This window comes from Mesocricetus auratus, unplaced genomic scaffold (assembly GCF_017639785.1).
Source record: "Mesocricetus auratus isolate SY011 unplaced genomic scaffold, BCM_Maur_2.0 Super-Scaffold_100044, whole genome shotgun sequence".
Taxonomy (NCBI): Eukaryota; Metazoa; Chordata; class Mammalia; order Rodentia; family Cricetidae; genus Mesocricetus; species Mesocricetus auratus.
In genome coordinates this window covers 2,354,729-2,371,336 of record NW_024429221.1, presented here as the reverse complement: position 1 = coordinate 2,371,336, position 16,608 = coordinate 2,354,729, and the positions used below count along the sequence as shown (strand labels likewise).

At 44.8% G+C, this 16,608-nt stretch overlaps 1 protein-coding gene across 8 annotated transcripts in view; it reads left to right on the top strand.

The window, feature by feature from the left end:
• The first annotated feature begins 359 nt into the window (after positions 1 to 359).
• Positions 360 to 16,608, top strand: part of Fat3 (FAT atypical cadherin 3) — a 576,218-nt gene continuing 559,969 nt past the window's right edge. For 5 of the 8 annotated variants that reach the window (XM_040735213.1, XM_040735217.1, XM_040735215.1 and 2 more), the window contains exon 1: positions 364 to 835. The gene's annotated coding sequence lies outside the window, so the exon portion shown is untranslated. Of the gene's footprint in view, positions 836 to 16,608 lie in introns of all 8 variants that reach the window. The other 3 variants (XM_040735218.1, XM_040735214.1, XM_040735219.1) reach the window with 3 other exon arrangements.

Genomic DNA, 16,608 nt, shown 5'->3' with positions numbered 1-16,608 from the left:
GTCCAGCGAAGGCCTTAGGAGGTACAACGTTTGATAGTTTGGCCCACTGCGCTTCCAACTAGCCTGAGGAGCGTTATCGTGCCTCAGTTTCCTCATCTGTTCCAGAGAAATCTCTAATGCACTCTAGGCAGCGGGATGCAGCGCCAGGCAGATTGAATGCAGTGCGTGCGCGCGCGCTCTGAAAGCGGCAGGGAGCTCTCCTGGCTACTGCCTCTGCACCGCACTTTGGTGCGTTCTTCCAGCCCAGCTAGGGGTGGAGGAAGCCTCGGCTCTAAAATTAGTCCAGCGTCCAGGCGAGGCGCCCAGAGCCTCCTGCTGCCGGCCGCCGCGTCTCTCCGGCCCCCTCCCGCGCCTCTCGTCTTCGCGTGGCGCTCGGAGATCACTGGTCGTCCCCCACGAGGACGCAGCTCTGCGGGGAGGGAGGAGGAGACAGCGAAGCTGGGGGCTTGGCAGTGCGGCGGCGGCAGCGATGGGGAACCCGGAGCAGCTCCTCGACTACCAGTAGCGGAGTAAGACTGTCGAGAGCAGAGACGAGAACCGCTCCTCCCGGCAGGCTGCGCTGTGATCTGGGCTGCGCGTTGGGACCTCGCTCCCGGTCCCCCTCCTCCCGCCGCCATCCTCCTCTGACTCCCCTCCTCCGCCCCGCCAACCCGCAGCGGTGGCGGCGTCCTGAGCGCCAAGCCCCGAGCGCCTCCGCTCGCCGCCCCAGCCTGAGCCGGGAGCACGCGGCGAGCACTGCGGCTGAGGCAGCTGGGTGGCCAGCTCGCCCTAGGCCGGAGAGGAAGACCACGGAGGACGCTTGTGGTGCAGGGGAGCATCGCCGGCCGAGGCAAGGGTGCGTGAGGATTTTTAACGTGCTTATTTGGATGCATGGTGCACCGACTGGAGCGCACCTTCTCAGAACAGCCTCAGCTACCAGGTTACAGAGAGGTTGTGATGGGGGTTCCGGGAAGCTAGAGACATCAGAAAGCGTGGGGGAAACTTTTCACCTTGTAAAGTTCCTGCCTGGGTGCTGCCGGGAGCTGTGGTCATTACCGCTACCAGCTAGAAGCCAGAGAGGCTCAGCCCTGCGGCAGGAGCCAGGAGATGGGTACCCGAGTTGGCTAAGTTTAGAGCTAGGGATAGGAGAGAGGGCTTGAGGGAGTGCACGCTTGTAAGCCGCTCTGGGTCCTTCCTGAGCTGTGGCGGCTGGGAGCAGGTGGATTTGATCGGGCGGCGAGTCCGGTAGCCGGCGCTTGCAGCATTCAGTAGGAAGGCGCAGATGCCAATGGATGCACTTGCAAGACCCAGAGGCGCAAGTTGGGTGCTTGCTAGAAGAGGCTACTCGCAGAGCAGAGAACCCAGCCTCCACTTCCACGGTGCAGGAACGGTAGCCTAGATGTTCTCCGGTCCTCTCCCCACGTCTGAGTCTTGTGAAAGGTACTGAATCACAGCAGACTTTGAGCTGGTGCGACAGTTTGGCCGAGTGGCCAGGGGATGATCCCTGTTGTTTTGACGAGAAAATAGACCCGAGTGGTTGGGGAGAAAGCATGATTTTTGGCGGGCGGGAGGACTGGCTTTGCTGTTTGAAAAGAGAATAGCTTGAGTCTGACCATCCCACCGACGCCAAAGGGCCCTTGCAGCTCCGCGTGGGCATGTTGAAGGCGCACTGTTCCGCTCCCGGAGTCCTTCTGGGAGGTGCTGAAGAAGGACTGTCGGTTCGCCAGAGTGCAGTTGGGGATCTTAGGGAGCTGGCTGGAGGTGGCAGAGGGGGCCTGGATGGATTTCGCGTGGCGTTCGCTGAGCAATAGGACTTGACCAGCTGGGGTCGCTGAGCTAAAATGCATCGTGCCGGGCTGACGAGAGGTGGCGAGCCTGGGTATTTTTAGCAGTATACCGCGTTCATCATTTCTCTCCCTAGCCGACTTTTGTCGCGTGTGTTTTCTGAGATGTTTAAGCACTGACCAAGATTAGACTTTGCGGAAAGCAACTCGTTGCTTTTCTGGGTCCCTCTCTTGCGTGCTGGGGCGCGCTTGGAAAGGGGATGGGATGCTGAGTGCCGGGGTGTTCCCGGGCGCGCTAAGGCTCATCTCCTGGCTCCTGCTACCAGAGGAAAGGGGGCGCTCCTGGGTGTGCGTGCTGGCGGTGTCACCCACCTTGAGATACAATAAAAAGCAATCCCGGCCATGGGGTTGTCCACAAATGGACGTGTCCACAAACGACCACAGCTCCCGGCAGCACCCAGGCAGGGATAGGCTGTCTGCAGACAGTGAGGTCGCCGTGGAGGCTGGGAGTCTCCCACAAGCGAGAAGCAATGGCATGCGGGAGCCAGGTCAGCCAGCGTCCCGAGACTCCCTTGGGGAGCCCCACTTCGCCGCCGCGTGCGCTCGGGACCTGGATCTTGCTTGGGGTATTCCCGAACCCACTATACAGAGGCGCGAGGGAGGACCACTGGACCAGGCGAAGGATGGGAGAGTCTGTCTCAGCTTTCCCCCTCCTCCCCGCCCCCAGACTCGCGGCGCGTTGGCTTCCAAGTTGGATCCCACTTCCATTTACAAGTGTCAGACAAACCGCGCCAAGCAACCGCTCTCTCCGACTCAGCCAGATGGGGGAGGGAGCAGGGCGGGAGCCATGAGCCCACCAGGGTAGGCTCCTGTAGGGCAGTCCAGAGCGGTTTCCTAGCTTTTAGACCTTGATCTTTAAAAGGTACATAGAAGAAACCTGCAAAGCCCACAGCACTCGTGGACACTCGCGTCCTAGCCTTTTATCCTCCTTTCCACCGACACATTAATTTTCTGGCCCGACGCTTGTCTTTTGAAAGGCGAGTTTAGGCGGTGGGAGGGGGGGCGGGGAGCTGGCCGCCAGTCCACCTCGGTGGCTTTGAGCTCCCGGCTTTGTTGCCAGGATTTGATTGCGCCCGGGCCGAGTTAAAATAAATGTAGAAAGACAAAAACAGGCCAGACGTACTGCAGGAGAAGCAGCCTTGATTCGGGCTATGGAAAGGGCGAACAGCCATCTAGGAATTGAGGACCCAGAGGCCAGCGTTTCAGCTTGGATGGAGAGAGCACAGGTTCCCTTGCTGCTTGTTGCAGGCTCCCAACTCTGGGTTACCAATGCTTGAGCTGGGACTGGGGTAGCCTTGGGGGAGGGGCTCAGTATGAGGTACAGATTGAATCTCAATAGGAAAGAAAGGGAGGAGAGAGAGAGAGAGAGAGGAGGGAGAAGAGATTGAGAAATAAAAATGATATGCGCTCCTAAAACATTCTGGTCATTGACTGCTTCTACTCTCCACCCCAAGACCCTGACATTTTTCGATCTTATTCCAAAATTGGACAGTTGCACAAGGATAATTTTTTAAAATGCAAGGAAAACAGGACGCCAAAAGACAAAGAGTTCTTAAATGCACAGTTACTTCTGCTTCTTCATATGATTTTTATGCAGTAGGGTTGGTGTGGGGCTCAAATGTTTTCTTTCTTAATATTGTATCAGAAGAATGTCATCTTCCAGAATTTAACCAAATCACTTAAACCAATTCGATCAAGAGTCCCCTTTGTTGTCTCTGGAACTTGGACAATGAATGATGTTGGGGCCGGTTTCTATGTACTATGAGCTGGAAGGAGAAAGTTCCCAGAACTGTCCATGCTGTAACGTCTTCATAGCTGAGCCACAGAACTCCGCATGAGGGACAGCTGGCTAGGAGAGCAGAAATTGGTCAGCTGCTGAGCTGGCTCCTTCTCTCATCACTGCAGGATTCTCGCAGCCAGTATTTGTTGACCAGTGACTGGCTTTCCAGTCTTGCCTCCCCGTTTTCAATTTTTATTTATTCTGGTTCCTGGCAGAGACATTTTGGGCATTTTTAAATAGTCAGAACCCAGTCAGTATGTTAAGTAGCAATTAAATTTGTGCTGAGCTACTAAGAAATGAAACTACTAGCAATAAACGGGGGTGGGGTGCCCACTGACCTGTGTGTTATGTGGGTGCTTTGCTAGCTCACAGTTTTTTTGTAAAGCAGGGCTTACTTTGACTGCTCACATAAGAACAGTGGCAGGTTGTGTTATCATTCCTGTATTCTTCCCATGCAGGGGAAGGGCCTGCTCTAATCTAGATAATGAGTTATGGCAAATGGAAAGAAATAAGCAACTGCCATGGAGAAGGGTTATTCAAATCATAACCCACAAGTCAGAGGGTGATATGTTATGTATGGGCTGTGTTAAGGCATGTTTCCTTGCAGACCACCTATCTAGTGGCTTTTTCCTATTACTCTGGGAGTTAGGTCTGGTGTGTCTCTGTACCTTGAATTTGACCAAGTGACTGTTGGACAAGAGGGGAACCATACTAGTGGGGGATGTCCGGTGTTTCCCTCTGAGTTACCCTCTAGTGTTGTTCTGCTTCAAGAACACTGAGTAGGGTTCCTGTCCTGGGCTCAGGCAGATTTGCTCCGTTACACTGATTTCTTTGGTTGTTCAAGTGGTATTGATGAACCCCATCTTTGCTCATTGTGGAGACACTAGAATTGGAAAGCTCACTTAAAGGAAAGAGACTTGTAGACTATAGTTTCAGCACTCAGGTTATGGAGACAGGAGGATCAGGAGTTCATTATTCTAGAGTCCACAGTGAGTACCAGGCTACCAGACCAACCTGAGCCACATAAAAGCAAACCAGGTCTCAAAAAGAGGAGGGCTAAGAAACCTGAGGGGAAGGACTAGTTTCCTGCCCAGTGTCTCCATGCAGAAGTCCACAGATGCCTGTGTGCTTACCAACACAGGAAGGGGAAATGTAGATATCCCTGTTGTGTATTAACAAACACATTTCTGCCATCCTTTCCTCTTTTTCTTTTTCCCTGTCATTCTTCCTTTTCGCTTCTTCCTGTTCTCCCTTACCATTCTGTTTTTCTCACCGTTGATTACATCCCTGCCTGCTTCTTCCTACCCAATTGTGAGAGCTAGGGACTTGAAGTCCCACAGTATGACAGCTTCCTTGGGAAGACTGGGGATAAAAAGATTTTCTCCCGCTGGGTTCAGTTGACTCCACTGGTATTTGAAACTCAGTGATTTCTTTGAATATCTTTTCATCTAATAAGCTTTCTCCCCCACATACTCCTTTCTTCATTCTCCACAAAGACTATTTTAGACAAGCTGGCCTTTAAAACAATCAACTTAATGCCACAGATCAAATTTATTGAGAAGACATTGAGGTGTTGTCTGGTCACTTGAACTCTTCTGGTTTAGCTCCCGACTCTCAGTTACATGTAAAATAGCAAATTTCCAATTCTAGAGATTGTGCATTGAAGAGGAATTCTCAAGTTAGATTCAGTTTTAGCCTCTTTCACCTTAGAACTTCTCCCCAACTCCCAACTCAGTTCAAGGAGCAGAAGTTTGAGAGTGGGTTTCCTGGTGTGATCACAGGAAATGGAAGAAATGGAAAATGCCCCCCAGAACACAATAATCAATCTTAAGTTCTGTCTTCAAAGTTCATTCTTCCTGTCAGTGTGATTAGATTTTTTTATTCTCAAACACAATACATCCTGACTACATCCCCCCCTCCACTCCTTTCATCTCTCATACAATACATCCCAACTATAGTTTCCTCTCCCTCCATCCCCCTCCCATACACCTCCTGTCTTCCCCAGATCCACTGCTCCTCTGTTTCCATTCAGAAAAGACCAGGCTTCCCAGGATATCAATGAAACATGGAATAGACTAGGCACAAATCCTAGAATAGTAGGAGAAAAAGGGTCCTAAGAGCAGGTAAAAGAGTCAGAGACACCCCCACTCTCACTGCTAGGGGTCCCATAAAACACCAAACTAACAACCATAGCATTTGCAGAGGACCTAGCACAGACCAATTCAGGCTCCATGGTCACGGCTTCAGTCTCTGTGAATTCCTATGAGCCCTGCTTAGTTGATTCTATTGTTATAAATTGACATAGAAACCTTGGAAGATTGTTGGGTAGGGCCAAATATTGTCTTCCCTCAGACACTATCTTCTAAACGTGGTGCCTTCTTGGACACAGAGGTTATACAGGGGACCTGGAGAAGTCTTAGATTTGACTTCATGAGCCCTCAAACTTTCAATGTTGTAAACCGTAGATTCTGTTTCATGAAGGAACTTATTAACCATTGCTTCTAGGTGTGGTTTTGTTTTTCATTATGCAAAGCCATGGGCACTATAAGGCAATTAGCCTTTCATTTGTTTCTGCCTAATCTTTCACTGTTGCTTATGTCATCCAAACACCCTTTCTTATGTTGTGTGACCTGGAATTCATATGTAGCCAGACTGGCTTCAAACTGAGTCTTCCTCCTTCTAATTCCCAACTGCTAGGGTTAAAGGCTAGTACCACCATGTCCAGAATTCATTTATTGTACATTATTTTCAGCAGTATTTACTGAAACTACCCCTATCTTATAAGATTCAAAGAATAGCTAGCTATACCAATTGCTTTGAATGTTTATTTCTTTTCCTGTTAAAGAAATAAAAACAGTCTGACAGCAGGAAGTGGTGGCCCACTAACCCTTTAATCCTTTGAAAGGCAGAAGCAGGTGGATTTCTGTGAGTTCGAGGCTAGCCTGGTCTCATGACATGTTCCAGGGTAGTCAAGGCTACACAGAGAAACCCTTGAAAAACCAAAATAAAAAAACAAAACAAAACAACAACAAACCAATCTGACTAAAGCAATCTAGGGGAGAAACTATTTTTACCAGGTCCTCAGTTCCAGGTTAGAGTCCAGCTCCAGTTACAGTGGCAAGCGTGAGGGACAGTTGATCACATTACATCCGTAGTCAAGAAGCAGAGAGCACCAAATGCTTATATGCTCGGGGGCCTCTCTCCTTCTGACTCTTGCTGCCCACATTCAGGATGGGCCATACTACCTACTTAACCATCCCTCAGAGGCATGTCCATAGTCTAGCCAAATCTAGCCAATCCCTCTCTGAGACTCCTTCCTAGGTGATCCTTCCATGCTGACCACTGAAAGCAACCTTCCTTGCTTTGAATACTCATTGTTCCATTGGGAAGGCGGGAAACAGCCATGCATCTGCTTTATAAATCAAAACATATTTGCAATTATTAACTGGGGGGAAAAAGAGTGACAATTAGCCGAGCCTCCCTTAGGAGGGTGAGTGAATATGAGGTGATAGACATTTTTAGGAGAGGTATAAAGTCTTCTTAATGAATTTGCTCTTCCACAATTTCATATATATTGCATACATACATGCACATGTATACAGTGAGCTGATCGTATTCCCCACCATTTATCTCCTTTTATTGATCTTAATGAAGCCTGAATATGTAATCTAGTCAGTGGACAGGCTAAAGAAGATGTTGGAATGTTATTTGATAGTCTATGAGGGATTCCAGAATTTATTCAACCCTTTCTCCATTATCCTCTTGCAGTTCCCCACACTGCCAAGTTCAAACAGGACTCTGGGGGTTTGGGAACGTGTCTGGGAGCCTGGGTGCAAGTGTACACAGTGTGTTCTGAGTCCTACCTCTCTATATCTGAGACTTATCTAGAGACATACAACGAGCCGTGGCACAGAGATTTCTGAAGGTGTTATGTACCTCATGAATTAGTTTGTTGCTTACATTTCAACTGACAGGACAAAACAAATAAATAAAAACCAAGAAAAGTAAATGAACTGCCATGTGATCCAGATCCCTGAGTGAGAGAGGCTCTCCATGCTTATTACTGGGGATTTTTATAACAGATGTACATACTATTTCTACTCATCTATCTCTCTTTCCTTTTTGCATGTGTTTCTCTCTTCTTTTTTCTGTTATACTGGAGAATAGTGCCCATGATCAGAGAAGCATAACCATGGAGACTTAACTAAATGGAGAGCTTTGTCTTAAGGGTGGCCACCAAATTGAAATTCAAAGACTGAGAAAATCTGCAATCTTTTTAATACCATGCAAGGTCAAACAAGAGAGCTCTGGAGCAGCTAAGTGATACTTCATGCTTTGAGATGTGCCTGGAATTATCAGTACTACTAAATATCACCAGATATTACATAACACCTAGAAACATCTTTAATCCTGCCATAAATCAGGCATTAAATTCAGAAGAAATATGATTAAAACAGCATAAATGTCATGGTTTTTGTAAACATAAGCTTTCAGGGGTTTTGTTTGCTTTAGAAGTCTAATGAAACCATCTCAGTAGGAGAACCCTCTTGGACATTTTGGGAACCCAGAATACTATTATTGTAGGTGAGAATCTGTTGATTTTTAAAGTATAATTGTGCAAGGAATATTTTGGACTTCTGAGATCTGTTTCTAGGTGCAGTCTGGCAGGTGGAAGTTAAGGATGGCAGTGGCTGATGGCAGGTGATGCTTGCAGCTCACCAAGGTCAAGCAGCAACTTTCTTCCAAGGCGTCTTCCGCCTGGCTTGGCTCTGGAGAACCTCACTTCAAAGAAACGTGCACATGAAAGTGGGCCAGATGCACATGGCTGTTGTTTGCCCAGGATTGGTGGAGAGAGGAGGGTCTGACTTGTCTCGTCCCTTGAAGTAAAGATGTCCCATAAAAGCCATCAATTGAATCAGCATTCAGAAGTATGAGGTATCTCCTTTGGGAACCTAATGCCAGTTTGAGAGGAGTGTAAAAGGACTTCAGAATGTCAATTAAGGGTAAAGTATGCCTAGAATCGAATATAGATAAAGAATGCTAAAGTCCGCTACCCATATCCAGATGCTATACACAATGTTTTACTAGTGAACAGGGCCTTATTGACAGGAAGGCTTTCTTAGGGTACGTTTCACTCGGTATAAGTTCATCATCTTTTGGATCTTCTCAGCTGTTACAGTTTGACCGTTTGCCATGTTGTGTTCATGACTTCAAAACTGTGTTTTCTCATTTCTTCCGGCTCTCTCTCTCCTCCTTCCTTCTTTCCTCTTTCTTTCTTCCCTCTTTCTTTTTTTCTTCCCCTCTCTCCATTTATTTATTTACCTACTTATTTTTAACCTTGCAACAGTTGGAAATGATTTTCCTTCTCACCTTGGTGGGTACTCACACACAGTAAGCACAGATTTCCCCTAGCACTGTAGGGGCAGTGCAGAGCAAAGCAGGAGCACTGGTAGAATTTTCGTTCTTGGAAATCAGAAGTAATTTGCGGATATAATTTCATATCTACAATGACAGGTTCTGTACTATTTATTTAATGGTATCATTCATACACAGCTTTACGTTTTTCTGTGTCCTCGATGTTTTTATGGTTGAGGGTTTAGTGGTTCAAATCTCTTTTATTCCTGATTGTTGACAAGGAAAACTTTCTGGTTCTATGGGAGATTGGAAAATTCTTTTTCTTTTATCCTTGTAGGGTGCATTTCTTTGTCAACTGCATTTGATGATCATAAATGCTTGACCGTGTTGCAGTTAGTGGAGAGAAATCCTTGGGATGCTAGCAACAACTGAGTAAAGGAGAAGGCAGCTTTCCAGAGCCATTGAGGACTCCAGTGACCTGCATACTGTCTAAAAGTTGATGCCCTCTGCACTGGTGAACAGCTAATCCTTAAACAGTGTTTAGTTGATCTTTCCAGATATATCCTCTAGCTAGGAACTGTTTAAAAGTAACTAGAATTCCATATGTTTTATAGACAGAGCAGCTCATTTACAGTCTAGCTGAACTAAGAAAACATCACACTGCTAGCCAGGCTAATGGTATGTGCTGGCTCTTCACATCTCCACTGTTGTTCCGGAAAGTGTATTTAGAGTGTGCCTATTTTCTGAGGTTATTTTATTTTTTTAGTTTTTTCGAGACAGGGTTTCTCTGTGGCTTTGGAGGCTGTCCTGGAACTCACTTTATAGACTAGGCTGGCCTCGAACTCACAGAGATCCACCTGCCTCTGCCTCCTGAGTGCTGGGATTAAAGGTGTGCGCCACCAACGCCCGGCCTGAGGTTAATTTTTTGCCTGGTACATATTAAACTAATGTGGTACCTGACTCTTCAAAACTCATCTTTCTCTTCTGTATGATATTTATCAGTTGGGTAAAAGAAAAGACATATGTATATGTGAACCCACTCAGGAAGATGGTGAATTGAAGTTAACACGGCCTTGTAAGGTGCTAGAATTTTACAAGGAGACATCTCAGCCTTAGATTCACATTCTGGAGAGGATGACTCCACTCGGGTAAGGAAACTGGGCAGTGTAGATATTTGAACAGGACATGCAAGGTAACGTATTTCTGAGGTTGCCTTGAATTATCTAGTAATTACGTCATTGTCTCAGTTTGGAAGAGTAGATTGTGTGAATGTAATTACCTGGGTTAATCACTTTATTCCCAAACTGTGATCAACAGTGTACACATTCTGTACAATTTGCACTCTGTATTTTTGTTACATAGTATGATTAATAACATATTACAACTTCTATCTAAAGAGGAAGGACAGAGGGGGAGATGTCAGTATTTATGAGATTTTCTTCCTTCACAAAGCTCATCAGTGGTTATTATAATAATCAAAGTGAATAAGCCAAGATTGCTTTTATACAATAGCTACATTTTCAAATGTTGAGTATACATCACATTTTCCCAAAGCAAATCACACTTCAAATATATTCAATTAGGGAACCTCACAGTCTGGAAAAATATTTTTTTAAAGTAAAGACTATTTTGTCTCTCAGTAATCCATCTGTTTCTTAAATTTAGATTGGAGACATCAGTTTCCTTAAAGAGAAGCAAGAGTGTATGCATTGTGGAAATATGTTTTATATATTTTCCTTCAAATATATGAGAGTGGGAATGAGTTTGACCTTTTCCTCTTTACTGCTTTGAGGAAAAGCATCAGAATGGAGGGCAAATGGGGAAGACAAGAATTAGAAATGGGTGTTGTTGTGAACGCCTTCAATTTTAGCTCTTTGATCCTAGGCAGAGGTAGATGGCTCTCTATGAATTTGAGGTCAGCTTGGTCTAGGAAGGGAGTTCAAGATCAGTCAAGGTTATGTAGGGAGACCTTGTCTCAAAAAAAAGGGGGGATGCAAATGTCAAATGTCCACCTGGTTTTGATATTGAGAAAATGTTCAAGTTTAAAAAATTACCTGGAGAGTTGAACCAGGATAATGCAACCCACAATTACAACTCTGGCCTGTCAGGTTGTTTGTAGGACATTAAATAATGTTGATGTCCATTTTAATCTGTGAAAACCGCATAGTGATCTTTTGGAAGGCTTTCTCTTTCCTTTCTCTTAACCCTTCATAGTTGCTTGTTGATCACTTTGTCCCTTCTCAAGTCCCATGCTTGCCGGCAGGAGGCCTGTGCCCTCCAGATGGTGTTGCCGGTGTCTTATCTCCCATGTCCACCCCCAAGTCTTGTGGCCACAGGCTAATCTGTGCGCCCACATGAAGGCCATATCTACACCTCCCATCGTGTGTTCCTGCGTCTCTGCACTCAGACCCCATTACACGCTGTAAAAGGTAACCACTCACAATCTGACGTTCTGGTTATTTCAGGTTTGGGGCTCATTTAATTTTTGATTTTGTGCATGGGATAAGATTTTATGGAGCAGAATCTTCCACTCATGTCAGCACAGAAAGATCAAGATTTTGGAGAATTTGGACTTTCAGATTAGGCACAGTCATCTTTGTTATTCCAATGGCTGTCTTATTGCAACTATCATAGAGGCATGGCTATGCTGGTGTCTCTCCTTCTGCATGCAGCAGCATTTCTGAGATTCAGTAGCATCTTCCCAGCCTTTGGTGCTGTACTCTTATTAGTACTAGACCTTGTCGACATTTGTAGCTGGAGGTCTCTGTCCAACCAGGTCCTGCCACCCTTCAGCCACAAATAAACACACAAAGACTTATATTAAGTATAAAATGTTTGGTCGACGGCTCAGGCTTCTTCTTGGCTAGCTCTGTCTTAATTAGTAACCCATTTCTATGAATCTATACATTGCCACGAGGCTGTGGCTTACCCATAACCCAGCATGTTACTCCTTGGGCAGCATGGCGTCTCTTCATGGCCTCTCTCTGTCTCCCTCTCCACAGCCTTCTCCTGGCCTGGTAGCCCCAATAATGCTCTGCCTGGCTTTGTACAGTGTTTTTTTATTCATCAACCAGTTAGAGAAACATATATACAGAAGTACATCCCCCATCAAAGATTTACTATTTAAAGTTAAATCTTTGTTTATATTTGATCTGGGCAGTGATTTTGACTTTCACTATTGAGAATATAAGACCAGATATTAAAATGTATCCCTGTGTGGGGCTGGGATCCTGTTCCTGTAGGATAGATATTTGAAGTCCACATTTTGTATCTGAAAGGAAAGTCCTTTGGCATATATACTCAGTTCTTGTTGACTGGTCAGTCAAGATGATGTTGCTTCCCTGAAAGTTCCAATTCACTGCAATGAAGGCAATGCAGGTAGATGTGCCTGTGTTTGCTTATATTTCAAGAGTGAAATATTGCTTGCAAGGAAGTCCCGATACAAGAATTATCTACCCCACAGTGTCTTTTCCTGGAGTTTGATGTTCAAAAAAGATAAAAACAGGAATACCTCTCAGAGGCAAGCTCTCTCTATCTCAAGAAACAAAGAACACAATCAGGAGTGCTACTTCAAGGACCCTTGGAGACTTTCTAATTAGTATTTAAACATTGCAACACATGTAAAATCGATGGATATAACAATTATCACACAAAGTTACTGTCTGCACACCCTACAAAGTGTTAAGACATTTCAGAATGAGAATTAATATCTGGTTCTGACCATTGTAGACAAGAGAACCCAGATTTACAGGGTGACTGTACAGTATCCATGCCTCTCTAAGCTCATCCATGTAAATGAATACAGCAGTGGCGTGGTGGTTAATATAAGAATCCATCAAAATTCACAGCTTGTTACATTTTAAGTCTTTTCTATTTAAATATTATACTTCAATATAAGCATTACCTGAGGGCCAGGCCATTCATGTCAACACGCAAACAGGTGTGTGCCTTAGGAATGTTGAATCATACAAAATGTCCAATAACTGTTTCTTGAATGAATGGAAATTGGAAAAGATTGTCTTTCAGATACTTTGTCATCCTTTGAGCTTAACAAACAAAATCTCATTAACATCAGCTCCATGAGAGTGTGAGAAATACGGTAACGTTCTTAATTTCTTTTTAAGTGAATTGTGTTTAGTGAGAATTGCCTTGAAGATGCACTGAGCATAATACATGACGGTAGATGTAGGTAAGTTTAGATTTCCGTGTCTGGCTGTGCGTAGCATTTTCCCAAAGCTCACGTTGGGACTGTAGGTGGGGAGATGGATCTGTTCTTTCTGGGAGGATTTATTAGAATGAGAAGATGGTGAGTTAAGACTCTGAAGATCAGCTTTTCACACTCCCGTGCCGCTGGGATTGGCGTGATTGTCTGAGCCCGTGTTTTTCCAGTCTTACTCTGTGCGTGTCCATAAGCAGATGAGCGTGAGAGAGAGGGCACACAGGGGCTGGTAGAGGCAAGTGCCAGTCCCGTTTTTCCCTATTAACTCACGAGGCCTGCTGGGCAGCAGCAGGCATTACAGATACTTAATTGTGTGCTAGGTAAACCTGGCACCGCTCCAACATCCTGCTGGAGCAAGAATTAGACTAATCAGCCGGGATATACTGCATGTATTGATTAGAGTTGGATTTTGTTATGCAAAAAAAAAAAAAGAAAAAGAAAAATCCTTATAAATAGTGGGAAAGTAATGGAGAGTAATTAAAAAGGCAGAGAGTTAATTCGCAGGTCTTTCCATCAAAGACCATTTGAGCCTTTGCCTTCATTCGGATTTCCAGGCAGGCTGCACTGGTCTGAGTGCTGAGTCTAAGTGGCATGATCAATGTTGTCACCCACCTGGAAAGAGAATGCATGCATCGATGGCTCAGTGGTGATGGAAATCTGACAGTCACTTCTTGATGGCTTCGCTGATGAAAGTTCTCCCGAAATTTTGGTTTGGAACATTTTACTTTTTTGTGGTCTTGCTAATAAGAGACACTCACCATTAGTGTCTCCGATCAGAACTGAGTCCTTGTAGGCACTGGCGAGGTAGAATTGATTGTTGAAGACAACAGTATGGGTACGGACTGATTTACAGATACACATTATATCTGTCAGTGTCAAGACTTGATCCTAAAGCGATTCTCCACACAAAGCCCTCATTCCAGTAAGTGAACTGTAATATTTTCTCAGAATCTGGGGTAAAGCTGAAAGTTAGGCCGTGAGCACCATCAACCGGGACTTTGGATAATGCTTGCCTTGTGGTATAATTTTGAAGTTTAATAGGATTCTAAATCCCATCAATTCTATTACTATTGTATTGTACATGCACACCTTAAAACCAAATTCAGTACGTGTTCAATGGTTCTCAACTTGTGGGTTGTGACCCCCACAGGGCTATAAGATACCTACATATCAGATATTTGCATTATGATTCGTAATAGTAGCAAAATTACAATTATGATGTAGCAAAGAAATAAGTTTATGGTTGGCGGTTACCACAACATGAGGAACTGTATTAAAGGGTTGCAGCATTAGGGTGGTTGAGAACCATTGTTTTAGGACATGTTTGGACAGTAACTCAGTGTGATAATGGTTATCCTGAACACATCTTTGAGAATTGAGTGTTTTCCTTTGGAAGAAAATGGGACAATTTTATATATAGTCTTTGTCTAGACAGCATGATACTTCAATTTTTCTTACCCATCAAAATACTCTTAGTTTTATCTCCAAGGGTTCTGAGTAAAACTAATCCACCTAAACTTGCTCCAAGAACATCTGGAGAAACACCTTTGGTATTTCAGATATGGAGTCAATGTGGCAATATGGTTGGAATGTACATGGAAAGGTGGGGAAGTTAGGGTTATACTGCTGAGTTTTTTTTAATGTTTTTATTTAAATTAGAAATTGTATGCTTCAAATGTCAATCCCAGCTCCTTCTCCCACCCCCACATCATTCCCCAGGGAGGGTGAGACCCTCCTTGGGGGGATCTCCAGAGTCTGTCATTTCATCCAGGGCAGGACCTAGGCCCTTCCCCATGTGTCCAGGCTGAGAGAGCATCCCTCTATGTGGAATGGGCTCCCAAAGTTCATTCGTACGCCATGGTAAACACTGATCTACTACCCAAGGCCCCAGAGATTTCTGAGGTCTCCTCACTCACACTGCTTTCAGGGAGTCAGTTCCCCAGTTGGCCTCTCAGCCATCAGCCTGGGGTTCAAGAGTTCCCCCTTGTCCAGTCAGCTGTCTTTGTGGGTTTCACCAGCAAGGTCTAGCTCATCACTCCTCCATCTCTGTCACTGGGTTCCAGGGGGTCAGTTCTCTGTTTAGCTGTGAGTATCTGTCTCTGCTTCCATCAGTCACTGGGTGAAGGTTCTAGGATGGCATATAAGGTAGTCACCAACCTTATCATCAGGTAGGGGCTATTAATGTAGTTTCTCTACTATTGCTTAGTTTTCCATATACTGCTGAGTTTTGAAGCTACCTTTGAGGAAGAGCATATGGAGCTTCCATAACCACATTGGAAAAGAGGAATCTAATTTCTATGACCTCCTTTGAGAAAGAGACAGCAGGAACTTAGAGTCCTTCCCTTCCAAGAATCTTTCAGTTCCCTCATGTACAAGTTCATTTCCAGGCACTATCCTTTGGGGTACTCTGTTCTGAACCCCAACAATTTTCCAAAATTTGTGTGTACACTGAAGAGTCCCAGTACAGATGCTCCTTTTTGAAAATGTCTTTGCCCTTCCAGGTCATGTAACATCACAAAAGGAAGTGGGAAGGTAAGGGGGCTGTAATGTGCATGGTGTCCACTCTGAGGACTCTTCTCCACCTGATGGGCTGACTTTAGAACCATTCTGGGACCATGGGTCTGAAACTGAGCCGTCAAATTCCCATGGACTGCCTTGTACATCCCTGTGACTGTTTGTGTAGGAAGCTGGAAATCTGCTGGGGTTTCCTGGGTTTTGTTTTTGTTTTTTTTAATTTGTTTGTTCATTTGGTTGGTTTGGTTTGGTTTTTTGTTTTGGGTTTTTTTTGACTTCTCAGATGAATGTAAATAAAAAGATGGGAGATTAAAATGTAGAAAATTGCATTAGCCTGATTAGGGGTCTTATTTGCATAAGAGAATCTGAACACAATAACCCTGTGGCTTTGGACCCTGCTTTTTCTGAGTTCCTCTTATCTGGTACAAGGTCATTTCTCACAGGCTTCCTGTTTCATGGGAGAGGACTTACTGAAATATTAATCCCATTGCCTGAAGTAGACTCATAATGGCTGGTGAATAATTCTAGGTCCTATCAAAATCACTAAGGTAAAAATTGCTATCTATGCCTTTGGAAGGGTGGCCCAGGGTTTTGAGGACTTTTGCTTGACATGGTGACAGAAGAGAATAAACACTTTTACATTCTTTGCTTTCCTGAAATAATTTTATCTAGGCAAGATGCATGTCTGTGACATTATGAAGCAGATTATTTTTTTCTTTTAATTGCACATTGAATTTTATTCATAGGGCTGGGAGAGAAGTGAACACATGACATTTTAAGCTTGGAATCATATTTATTTACTTACTTACTTATTTATCTGTCTGTCTGTTTTAAAAATACCCGTAGCTTGAGTATTTCATTGAATGCCTTTGTCATTTGTCACTGCTTCTACAATTCCTCATTCCTTTTGTTCCCGT